This window comes from Parus major, chromosome 2 (assembly GCF_001522545.3).
Source record: "Parus major isolate Abel chromosome 2, Parus_major1.1, whole genome shotgun sequence".
Classification (NCBI taxonomy): Eukaryota; Metazoa; Chordata; class Aves; order Passeriformes; family Paridae; genus Parus; species Parus major.
Window position 1 is genome coordinate 72,339,988 of NC_031769.1, and position 13,781 is coordinate 72,353,768.

Genomic DNA, 13,781 nt, shown 5'->3' on the forward strand with positions numbered 1-13,781 from the left:
AGGAAATCAAACAATTCAGAAAATAGTTAAAAAAACAGTTTTTCTACCCCTTACTCAGGTTTAGCTTCAGGCAAGCACCTCTGTTCTCCCGTTCAGTGTCAGCATCCCTTCACTTTTGCTGAATATTATATTCAGGTCCCCCCAGACTCTTCAGTGAGGTACTGGGTGGTGAAGAGCCTGAGGGCCAGAGCCTAAAGGCTTCTGCATGCTGCTTCTTGCCTCTCACTCCTTTCCCTGTGCTGCAGCAGGGGTAGCCCTCAGTTGCAGCCCTTCCAGGGTGCCCCTGCCCCAAACATCCATGGTCTCCGATCCCTGAGAGCAGCACTCCCTCTGTCAGAGAGCACCTCCTCTCTGAGTATGTCACCAGTCTGTCTGCAGTAATGTCCCTTCTGCCTCTTTTCCATCTTCTCCCACCCTCCCAAATGTTTCTGTGTCTCACACAGGGCTACTCAGAGATGCCAGATGAGCTGGCTGTGGCTTTGGCAGGCAGCAGGCAGCTCACAACCACCATGACCCCCAGGTGCAATGAAGCTGGATGTGTGCAGCATGCACAGGAACCTGAAGACCCACTTTTCCAGTTACTTCACACAATACAGGTTCTGAACTAGCAAATTGACTACATCATCACTGAAATGAGGACTATAACAACATGTAAATTTTAAACCTAGGTATTAAACCTATACATATATGCAGGAAAACCCAAAAAAGCAGAGACCAGGTCCCAAGGTCAAAGATAATTGCAGAAACTTAATGCACATCACAGCCTCAGAAAACTTTCTGAAAAACACATTTCCTCAAAATAAAATATCCATTGCAGAAAATATCTGTCATCTGAGTTGAAGCACTGGAGCATTGTAAGGAGTCATAAAAGCCATAAAAATGAATTGCAACAAAATAACTGCTTTAAAATAATCTAATGTGTATAATTTAATTTAGGAAAAATTCCCTCACCATTGATTGTTAGGTGTTTGTATGCTACCGTAGTATAAGAGTGCCATGAAAACAGAAAAGTACAAAAATTACAGCAGGCAGCTAGAAAGGATTATAGAACACCATATGTTTTCCTTTTTCACCCTTATAATAATTTGCTATATTGAATTCAGGATTTCTGGACATTTCAGAGTCCAGCAAGAAATCAAGCAAGTGCTCTTCATGAAGAATAAGAACTTAAAATTTTTCTTTCTTATATGACTAATAATCATACTTTCTCACCTGATCCAGGAAACACTAGGGTGTCTTGAATTCCAGAAATAAGGTTTTCTTCTGCTTTTTTTTTTTTTTTTTTTTTTTACTATCTGTTTGTATAACAGGGGGGTTGGTGTCAGCTGGACACAAAATGCAAACCATATCATTTAGTGATATATAATATCTCTTTTTGGGTTTTGGTTTGGGTTTTGGTTATGTTTTTTTGTTTGTTTGCTTTGTTTGTTTGTTTTTAATACTAGTGAGTATGGCTAGAGCAGGGGAGATCCATGTCTCATCTGTGGCACCTACACACCTCCTACTACCACTTGTTTACGACTCTTAAATTACAACACTGTAACCCAGATGCCTTGATTTCTTCCATATTTATAACAAATAGGGGGAGTTTCACATTGGCTTTGTATCAACCTCTTGTTTTCCACCCTATGTCTGTTGTGAGGGTGTGAAGCAGCAGTTATGTAGCCAGGTTTGTCTATTGTTTCTTTTCCCTTCCAGTCCAGAACAGACTAAACCAGTCTGTTACAGCTGGGCAGCCGTTGTCAAGATCTGAGCTCTTTCACATCAACTTTTCATTCTGACTGTTTATGTACATCTTTCTTCCCAAATTATTAAATAATGTATTGGAGATGTTTCATCATCTTTTGCAATAATACATTACAGATCTGATAAATTACCTGACCTGAATTCAGGATCCAGATGAAAGATTAAACTACCCTTACACTAAGTTTTCTTGATAAACATTTGGAAGTGCTGACTGAAATCAATAATGGAAGCATTTGTGCAATTAAGCAGGAAGCAGAAAATGTTTCAAACTGTAAGGTAATGTATGACTTTATAAACCCAGGGAAGAGAAACTAAAAAACAGATCTAAAAATAGATATTGCATAATAAAAATATCTTACAGAATTATGTTTCCTAAAAAGGCAAATATTGAACAGCAAAAAATATGTCAAATAAAAGAAAATTATCAGAGATTTTCAAGTCAAGTTCCAAAATGTGTCCTTTCCTTTGCCATACAACTTAAAGTGCTCGAAATTAAGAAACTTCAGTGAGCTACCATGATGCAGTATGTCATCTGATGCACAGCAACTCATAAAACCCCTCTGCTAGCGGGGTAGATACATCTCCTATATCCTGTCACTTCACAGTTGTCCTGAAAAAACAGAGAGGAACAAAATTCCTGTGGATCTGTTGATTCACAGTAACCAGTTTCCTTCTGGTAACACAGCACGGTATTTGTGTCTTTAGCTGGAAAATAAGGGCTAATTCTGCCATTTTTATCTGTCCAGATAATGAATATTACAATGTAGATCTTAATTTAAAAAAAATCAGTGAGAAAAACATCAAAATTATACCAATATCAATCATATGTTTATTTGCTCATTATTTTGAATATACTGTAATGAATCTATAAAAGAAATTTATTCAAAATTTGGGATGTATACTCACATGACATTCAACTCAAATTGTGATAGCAAAAGTGTAAAAATAAAGAACTTTGTAATAATGCAAATTTTCAGCTGTCATAATTATCTCTGTCACGGTTCGTTATTCCACTTTTTTCTTCTGAAATGTCTCTGCAAAGCAGTATCTCCCTCAAACAAAAAAAATCAACTCAATCAATTTCAAATGTTAATGGATACCATAAAAAAGGCAGTAATTTCCATAGCATTTAGCTGGAGTTAAAATATGAAGTCTCATTCAGCATTTACAAAAATATGTCTGGGTCCTCATCAGAAGATGTACCTTGGATCTGAACTGTGGGTTCTGGAACAATATCAAGTAAGAAGAAGAAACTGGCTATGAATCTTATAACAATAAATTGGTATTGCTTAACAGAGAAATAACTCTGTCAAAGAATTTCAGTCATGACTTAGAACTCACAACTAATTATCTGCAGACTCTCTGCCCACTTACTGCTAGTACCAAAGAAGCTGCTGAACTGTGTTTGGAATTTATTGACTGCTAAGCAGAAGATTCAGTTCCTATATTTGCTTAATGCACAGAAGAGCCATACATCCCAATTATTATTGGAAGTACATTCTTACTCAGTAAAGTACAAAGTAAAAGTAAGCTTTTCCAATATATCAGAGATCCAACATGGTGGTGTCAGGCTCACTTACATCTTCTTGGGATGAAATCTGTTTTGTTTGCGAGCTTCTATATTTGACACAAGGACTGACTGAAATGGATTGCTACTAATTTCCAAATTGTCTCTTCTAAGCCAACCATGCCATATACTAGTGTTAACAAGATAAAAAAGAATTCTAGGTCAATGCACGTTTATAAGAACTGCAGCCTTCTTGAAAGGGTTAGCATTTCTGTCTCCAACACTGTCTCTGGTATTGTTTTCTCTGCTTTTTGAATGAATAATTCAAGAGAGAAAAGAACATGTGAAAGAGCAAGCACAGACTTATGAATTTGCTTTCTAGCTATAGTACTTTTTAAGTATATATGCCAACTATCTTCAGTCTTGTGGTTTCTGGCAGATAAGAAATTGCATGCACAGCACTGACCGAGGGAAAAAAAGCAACATGCATTGCTCATTAAAAAAATAAAAAATCAAGCAATTTCAAAATAGGAGGCTGAAACACAAAGTCTTAGAACCTTTATGAAGTGTTTGGTACACTGAAAATATTTCCACTGTGGAGACAGAAAAATAGTCAATTGTTTCTTAAAATGTATTTTTCTTAAAAGTTATTTGACTCCACTGTATATAGAGGGGAAAATTAAAAAATTTAGCCTCCTAAGATAAACACTTATTTTAGACATTTGTTGGAAGTGTTCTGCCAAGCAGGCTACAAGGAAATGAAAGAAAACTCTTTCCATTTTTTGACGTTTAAAGGGAATGGCATGGAAGCAGCACCATGTGGTGTCCAAAAAGCATGTATAGCAATGGTAGAATTCAGACAAATGCATATTAAAAAAAAAAAAATCTGCTTTGAATTTCATGTACTTTGCCTTCTATTTTTTATGTTTCATTTAGCAGTCATGTATTTTTAAAATTCACTTAATTGGGATGTTTCCAAAATAATCAATTGAACCTCATTCTAGTGAATGGCAGCAAAATCTTACCTTGGATAAGAATTAACATAAATATTGCTTAAAAGAAGTGCATTTGCACTGGACCAAGTGATTAAGTGGTCTTTAATTTACTACAGAATCAAAGTGAAATTTTTAGATCTGATCTAATCACAAAACTGACAAATTAAGAAGGGAGGACAAATGAAGGAATACAGATAAAATGTTCTAAATCCATCTATTTCCATACGTCTTTTTCTAGGAAAAACACACAGCACCTGGAAATAAACATTAACATATAAAAAATCAACTCCTTTTTTTACCTTTAAAAGAAATTCATATACTATGCTGAGGTGACATGCCTTTTAATTTGGAAATACTGTTGGTATTCCAGTTAGGGAGACTAAAGTAAGCTGGAAAACTGTCAGGTTTAAATGGGCTGTTGAAACACTGTAATAAAACAATGCGGGGACAAGGTTTATGAGTGAAACTCATACAGAATTTTAATAAAATTATTCTCTTAATATAAGTGGGTGATCTTAGCTCCTGTTAAAAAAACCCTAAAAAATTTTCTCCACTGGTTAGATAGTTTCAAGCTTTATTAAATTAATCTAGGTAACAGAGGACTTTTTCTGTTGTTTGAAAAAAAAAAAAAATAGTATCTTAATCCTTTAGCTTTGAAATAATCTCACTGATCTTAATTAAAGTGTGTAAAGGGAAAACCCATACAAAAGATCAGATGTATCTTTTTTTATATAACCTGATGTAAAAGCTATATTCTTCTTTTAGATATTAATAAATTGATGGAGTGATATCACATACCTCACAAATGAGAAAATCCCTCTCCATCCAGCAAGACTGAAAACAAAGTAAACCAGCAGAAATACCAAGACCTGAGTGACCACAGAGAGAAAGAAAAAGCAATCAAGGATGTTGGCAGTGCCCTAGGAAGAAAACAAACCATCCCATCTCCTAGGAATATTTGAAAAAGGGGAAAGAAATATGAATTGTGCTGTATACTTCAAGCATATATTCCTTCCAGACACTAGAAATATTTCTCAGTTCTGTCGGCAGTCATCTCAGAATGCTGATTATCCCATCTCATTTAGTAAATATTTAGCTCTATTAGCTTGTAATTAGTTCTAGAAGAGTTGGGTTCTTCTAACCTGGTTAGAAGGTTTCAAAAAAAAAACCAAACTAAAACAAACAAAACCCCAAGCAACCAAAAAAAAAAACCAAAAAACAACCAAAACCCAAAAAACCCAACTAAACCCACCCCAAACAAATAAAGAAATGAAGAGCATCTCCACCCCAAACATTGCTACCACCACCCCCAAAGAGCAAGATTATACACTTTTATTTACAAAAATATGTATGTAGCTATAAAGAAAAAAAGTTAGCCAAACCTAAAAAGAATAAAATGCAGTGACAAAAACAGTGATAGCAAATTTCTTTGGGACTACTGTTCATAGATTTCCTCTGTTGTGCTGATAACAACTTTTTATAAATCTTAGTTACCTGTGATATGGGCAATTACCTTCTACCTGTCAATTATCTGTGGTTTAGAAATAAAATTTTTTATGAAGTCATGTTTTTTATTTGTTCCAAACATGACTTTAGCCAAAAGCTTACTGCATCTGTATGTACAATGTTTAGATATGCATACGTGCATTCAGCACTAACCTGATGAAACATTTTCTTTTTTAATATTATTACAATTTTTCCAGAAGTTAAAGAATTATTTAGAAACACAGTAGCTATTTCAAGACTTCATATTTATGAACTTTGAGAAAGGTTAAACATTTATTTTGAGAAGAAATTAAATTATTTGGCAGAAGCCCCTAGTGTTCAATACTATTTCAGTTGAGATTTGTAGGTTCTTGTTTATTTCTTCTTTAGGATTTAAGTAAAACAAACAATTTCATGATAACCACTGAGAATTTATTTTATTTTTACCTTACTCCTCCTTTGCATTATAATCAGAAAATTAAGTATTTTGTTCTTTCTTTGAACTCTTTGTCCCCATTGTAAACCACAGAGTAAAAGCTACTTCACTCTTTTATGTCTATCTTGTGACAAACACTTTTAAGAGCAGCAAATAGCTAGCAACAGTAAGGATATTAACATTATCTCCTTATTTCCTTAAGAAAGTCTGTCCTACTCCATTAGGTAATGTCTAAGAAACTGAATAGTAAGCATTATGATACTGTACACTGAAGTATTCAATTACATTTCCTTTGAAGACTCAATAGCCTTGAATATAGTTAGCATCCTACTACAAATCAGATAAGCATTTCCATTTAAAAATGTATATTTGGCCATTTTTTCGGGAAATCTTAGAAGACTTTTGAAGTACATAGATCTAATGGAGTTTTTTTTCATTCTTCTTCTAAGCCATCTTTAAGATGAACCATAACTTTTTTTCTTAAAGAAGTTACTGCTTTTGTCTCTGCTTTCTTATTTTTATTTCTTTATGGAAATGTGTAACTCATTATCTTAGTGACATCAATTAATTTGTTTCTAATAAAATGCTAATTAATGGAATATTCCACTGAAAATATCTTGAAGCTTCCCTAGATCTGTTGTTGTACTCAATATACCAAGCTCAATAAAAAGCTAAATCAAATTTGAAGGCTACTATTTTCAGTGCCCTCAGAGAACTTAAGTTTCCTTTAAATGTAATCTAAGCCTTAGAGGATTAAAACTGCAGGTACATCTAGAGTTTCTCATCTCAATTAAAAAAGAAATCCTTTAGTTGTAATAAAACCAACGCAAGAATTTAATACCCAGCCTCTACTGTGCAGTCCTTTGCTTTGCATGGGGAAAACATATAGTAGGGCACACAATATTTTAAATCACATCTAGTTAATGTCTTCCTCATAATGGATGAAACAAAGAATGGCACTACTGGTACTCAATGTTGCTTATGCCTCTTTGTACATCAGAAAGTTCCTCAGAGGCAAGCAAGTAAAAGGATTGTTTTAAAAACTAAAAGCACTAATATTCAAGGAATTTAGTCAGATAACCTGTCCATTGACTATGAAGCCACTGAAAATCCATAGACTCTAGAAAGTCTAGAGTCTAGAGACTGTACTGAAAAAAATACTCTAAAAGTACTGCAAAAATTATGAAGATTCCAGTGAGGTAAGATGAACATTATCTGTGAGAAAATTAAAATATCTAACTACAGTGTGCTAACATGACCACAGGAGAAATACTGTAAAATGAATAGACTTAGCTAACATCAATGTAAAGCCAATCAAGTGCAAAAATTTCAAAAAATACCAATATTCATTTTTGTGGTCAAAAAACAAAAGAGGAATGAAGACTGGTACATTTCTTGAAGTTTTTAAATAAAGAATGGATACTTTTTCAAAATAAATCATTCCCTGCAAGCCTTTGGCCTTAAGATTCCAGGCAATATTAAATATGCAGGCATAAAACTGGTGCCCCTGGTGTTAACACAGATGAGTCTGTAAGTCTTAGCTCTCATCCTTTTGATCACCTGACTGCCCCTAAGGTTCATGACAAAAAATCATAAAGTCAGGGAAACTAATTCTTTTTGATTAAACAAGTGGTGTAGGACTGCAGATAAAGGGTAAACTGTCCATGTGTTCTCCCAACCTATTTTAAGACTACTAAGCAAACTTTCTTTTTAACATATCATTTATTTCCAAATAACGTATTCTATGCTGAAACTTTAGTAACAGCTGTCCATGAATATGGACTACTAATTTATATAATGTATTACCAACATATTAAATTCAGCAACTGCAATTTGCAAAACAGACTAAATCCACAGAACATTTCTTTTTTTTCCACAATACAGGCTAATAATAATGAATTTAAATTTCCAAGCACCATCCATTGTACATTTGCATTATACAAGGGTATATTTTTTGTGGTTTCCATGTCCTTGACTTCCTCTGTTTATTTTTTACCCTATGATTTATGTGGCGTCTTTGAGGGAAGAGGTGGTATATAAATCTATTGCATTCTCAGCCTCATTATTAGTAATGGATTAATTTTCAGTTTCATCACTAAAAACAGTTCATTATCTGCAAAGGCAAAATTATCTTCATATAGATTCTGAGGTAATTGATTCCTCTATTTATATGCTGAAAGGAACGTTGCTCACACAAATTGCGAATGAAAAGTCTTTTTCTTCCCCTCCCGCTTTGTTCCATACAACAGTGACACGAAAAACTAGCATTTTTACTGATAATTAAAAAAAAAAAAAAGTGATAAACCAAGATTAGTTACTCCAAATGATGTTAATTGTTGCAAAAATCGTTTCTTAATCATATAGGTTGGCTAAATGAAATGGACACCATCTTACATCATAACCAAAAGTCTGTTAAAACATCACTGAAAAGAAAAATTCTATTTATTAATACTTGCAAGTATTAATAATTACCATTTTGATTTTTCTTTTTATTATTCTCTCAGAATATTTTATATTGTAGCAGCAGTATAACTAAAGAATAACAATAGTATTACTCTATCATTGAAAATTATTTCTCACTCAAAGGGTGAGAAGGGGAGGATTAAACAGAAGTGTTCTGAGCACCTTTAGTAAAGTGGAACACACTTTTTTCTTTCAAATTTTAATTTTGATTTATTAATTTAGTGTCTGAAGTGAAGCAAGGGGCAAGCAGATTGACTGCTTGGGTTCTTTTAGGTTCACTGATGGTATGATTTTGTCCTAGATCTATTGTCCTAGATCTATTGTGCTAAGTGGTTTACATCTGGGTACTTCTGAATCTGTATTAGTACGCATATATATTTCTTCATTTAAACCATAATCATAATAAGATATCATTCCATAGACAACATGGCTAGAAATCAGATAAACAAGAAAATTCTGTTCTTGACTTAACTGAACAATTGTATAAACCAGTTGTGGGGAAAACAGAAGGTAAAATTAAAAAAAAACTGGAAAATTACAAACAATGTAGTCAACATACATGCTAAAGGGGAAGAAACAGAGGATGGAGCAGAGTAGAAAGCATGTGTTGTAATAGTTTGAAAAATTGCTACTCGCTGGATGGAATACAGTCAGCATGCCTAATTTCCCCCACACAGCTTGGGGTAAGGGAGACTAAATGGAGGGTGGAGTGGAAACTCCATGGACAGGCTCTGTTGAAATCCTTTCATGAGGGGGAACCTGATAGTACCTGACAACATAGCAGAGGTCAACCAAGGGAGAAAAAGGAAGACTTTTGTGGATGCTAGCTTTAGAGCAGGCTGCAGGCCCCACGGCCTCTCAGTCCTGCCTGAGAGCTAGCCTGGGAAATTCATAGAAGGATTTCAAAACAATCCTCAGAGACAGAAAACAACTGCCAGGTGCTGTTTGTCTGTCCTCTTGTTTTCCTTGCAAGAGAAAGCCAGGGGGTGTTGTGCCCTACTGACCAATGATGGTGATGTGTTGATTTACTAACCAATAAGAGTTTCCTTTCTATACTTTCCATGAACTAACCTATAAAACAATCCTAAAGCAATAAACTAGAGGTATTCTCCCTTGAGAGTCTGTGTCATTCTTTTTGTCATTCCTAATTAGAACGACAGACTTTTTGCTGTAGAACCAGCAAGCATGGTAAACTCAGATATACACCTCCATCCCAAAGGTTATCTCACATATAATACTGATGTTATCTAGCTCCAAGGTAAGACACTGCCCACTGAACGTGATGTATGACTAGAGCCTTCAGGCTCCACCTAACATAAAAATATTTTCAGTTAAAAATGGGGAGAAATTAGGGAAGACTATCATAACTTCTGGGGTCAGTCAACAGACCGAACTTGTCTTTTTCCCCATAGGAATATCTACTGGGTAAGATCCCTATTGTATGTGTCTGAATGATTGCTTCAAGCCAGCTTTTATTAGGGATTAGAGCTCATTAGTGTATTGTTTCAAATGAGTTTTTGCAGTCAGATATTATCACCAGCAATCCTTGAATCTTAACCTGTTACAATTTTCTGTTCTATTAGTAAAGACTGTTATTCCAATAACTACTAGTGTGCATCCTTCAACGGCACTAACTTTTGCCACAGAAGGTAACATACTCACTCGACTGTGGAGGCTTGGGAGAGGGTCTCTCTGATGCTGTTGGTGTTTGTCCCTGGATCTTTCCTAGGGCACCCACAGACCAGTTAAAGGTGGAGACCCAGGGCATTTCTGTTTGCGTGTGACCCTGAACAAGTCAGTCAAATGGTCCAAGCCAGTGAAGGATCTCCACTATGGGACGTGATATGTCAGGCACAAAGGTCTCAGCTTTCCTGAAGTGCTAATCAAGTACAAAGAGTTTGAGAAAATCTCCCCTTTCACATGACGCCAGCAGAAAATTTGACTTCACTAAAAATAATTTAAAACCATCTTAGAAATAGTCCTGATTTCATTATGAGATCTACTATGTAAAGTTCATTTGTACTTTTCCATTTCTCACGAGTAGTCTGCATGGTCTTGTATATTTTAATTTGGTCATCCAAACTGCAGCTGTTTTTTCTTTTATTTTTCTTTGAAATTTGTATGGACTTATTTACAAAATGTAACTACCATATTCTCCTACATTTTCCTCAGAAAAAAACACAAACATGTAAAATCTAAAGAATTTAGATTTAGGTCTATTGTAACAATAGGGGCCCTTTGATAATATACTTCTTTCTTGGAATAATGGTGTTTATTTTCATGATTTTATAAAAATTACAGAGCACATGAACTCAGAAATAATCCCTAAATTATTTGTTTTAGATTGCTCACACAATGAGGATTTTGGAACATACCATAATTTCCTGCCCCAATAAGATGACTTTCTCAAAAGGAAGGAAACCTAGGCAGGCTTCCTTTTGAAAGGTGGTGACTGCAAGTCAGGGCTTGGTGGAGTAAGAAACTGAGTTTTCAGACTTCAATACAATTAAAACCTCAATGACTTGTAAGGCCAACTGTAGGACTCTTCTATAGGCAGTGACCTCTAAAGGAGACAATAACATGTACTATCAAAAAACTAAAAGTCTGTTCAGAAGCTGAGAAAGAGGTGTGAGAGGAAAAAAGGGGTTGAAAAACAATGGCAAAGTCAGTGAAGAAAGAGGGGGAGGAGGTACTCCAGTAGCAGAGACCTCTCTGCAGTCAATGAACGTTTCAGTCAAACAGGTTTTCCCACTGTAGCCCATGCAAAGAACCATGGGGAAAAAAATCATTCCTGCAGCTGAAGAAAGGACCTGTGCTAGAGCAGTTATTTAAGGACTGCAACCAATGAGAGGGATGTTGGAGCAGTAGGCAAGTGTGAGGAGGAAGAAAAGGCAGAAAGGAACTGTTGTGGACTAATCACTATCCTGTGTTCCCCCTACCCTGTACCACCTGGAGGGTAGAAAGTAGAGGACTCGGAAACAATGGATTGAAACTGAACCTGGAAGAAAGGATTGCGTGTGTGTGTGTGCGCGTGTGTGTGTGTGTGTGTGTGTGCAAAGGTCTTTTAATTGTCTTTGATTCTTACCTTCCAACTCTATTTTTTAATCAGCAATAAACTAATCTACTCGTACTCCTTGAGTCTGTTTCGCCTTTGATGGTAAATGACCCACAAACTCTTCCATCCTATTTTGTCTCCCCATGCTATCGGGGTCAGAGAGGAGTGAGGGAGTGACTTTATAAGGGGTCTGACAGCTGGTTAAGGTCAGCCCAGAAAATACTAGAAATCATTGCCTATTGGTACAAAGCTTATGTTCAGCTTTGAGTCTCAATAGTGAATCTTTGTGGAGAATCTCTGTACTATGTAGGTTTACATATGTTCTGTATGACATTTGGTATTTCAGCAATAATGTGTATCAATCACATTCTGGTTGCCTTTTATTCCACATTCTTGCCCTTCTGGATCCTTAACATTTTTCAGTCTACTTCTTTTAAAACAACAGAAAATTAAATTATATCACCAGCTTCCAAAAAGAATAAGACCAGCCACCATAAATGTTGTATAATATCACTGAACAGCTGTTAAACACATTTTTTTTCTGGTTTATTTTCATTTTAAGAATTTGAAATGGTTTTTCTAAATGTATTTATAAAGTAGTTGAATTATTTCAGATTGCTTATTATCAGTTATGAAAGTTTGCATTTGATATGAAAATGTTATGAGATACAGCATAATCTGAGGTAATTTAAATACTAAAGGCATATCAGTCACGCTCACAAGCAGCCTGTGTCATTTTGAAACAATCACTGTCAGAATGTTCTTTTATTTTCTTCTGAGAAAACAAGGCCTTTGAAAATGCTTAGTTACAATCACTTGTTCCAGTTATTCCGAAGTAATTAGCATTTTTTTATTTAATATTTGTGGCACTTTCTCAAGAGGAAGACACACATCTAGAATTTCAAGAAGAAAACTCATGTTATTCTCCAGATAGACAAGCTATCTAAATAGTTCTTGAATAAATGTGCATCTTGAATAAATATATATCAAAACAAAGAAAACAAACTTATTGAATGCAGAAAGATAAACATTGAAACAAATTATTTAAATTTAGTAAAAACCATATATATGAGGTTTTTTGTTTTTTTTTCTTTCCTGTTGCCCAAAAAGAAGGCTCTGACCATTTCTCAAACAGTACCAGTAATGTGGTTGGCAATAGTTCTGTAGACAATAGACAGCTGCAGACATACAAAGGTAAAAAAAACACATTACAGAAATTAGACAGAGACAGAAAAGAAGGTAAAAGTAGAAAACAAAAGCAAATAGTGTGCAACTTGAAACTAGAAATGCAGGAAAGGAAGACAGATGAGGAAAGAAGGAAAGGTAGAAAAACACAAGGAAGATATTTGTTATTTGAAGTATAGTGTAGAATATTCAGCCCATTCCTACATATTCATGAAGATACCAGTAATTTCTTTTTATTTTACTTCCCATAGCAAATTTCAAGTTTCTATAAACTTAGAAAAGAGTTATAGTTACAAATGGAAACAAAGATTGTTCTGGGAGATATGTATTGTCTTGTTCAAGTAGTCTTAACTTTCTAAAATTTAACTTTTATTTGTATATTCTAAGATCTCAATTTCCTTTCAAAGTATTGACAGAACATCTTTATTCAGAAGTATATTCTTTCAAAGCAAAGTTCACATTCTTGCACATTTTTGGTATTTAGATACAATTCTCTAAAACATGTATTATTGCCTTGTCAAGGAGCAAAGACAAATTAACATAAACTATGAGTAGAACATGACTCAAGAATACTAAAATGTGACAATCTGTGAACATGGGAAGGCAAAATAAATCAAAATAAAGGCATGAGAGACCATAAAGAAATTGAGATAACCTCTATAGTAGTCCAAACAAAGGAAAAATGGCAGAGTTTAAAATGTGAGGATGCAAATATTGTAGTATCAAAGGGATCAACAAATCATTCAGAATTGCTAAAACTCTACATGACCTTAAATTCTAGGACAAATAAGCACAGAGTTAAAATAATGTTTAGAAAACATGAATCGAAAATTCAGTCTTGAAGCTGAATTTCCACAAGATAACAACTGGTGCCAGAACATCATTCATTTAGTTTATGCAGAAAAGGGG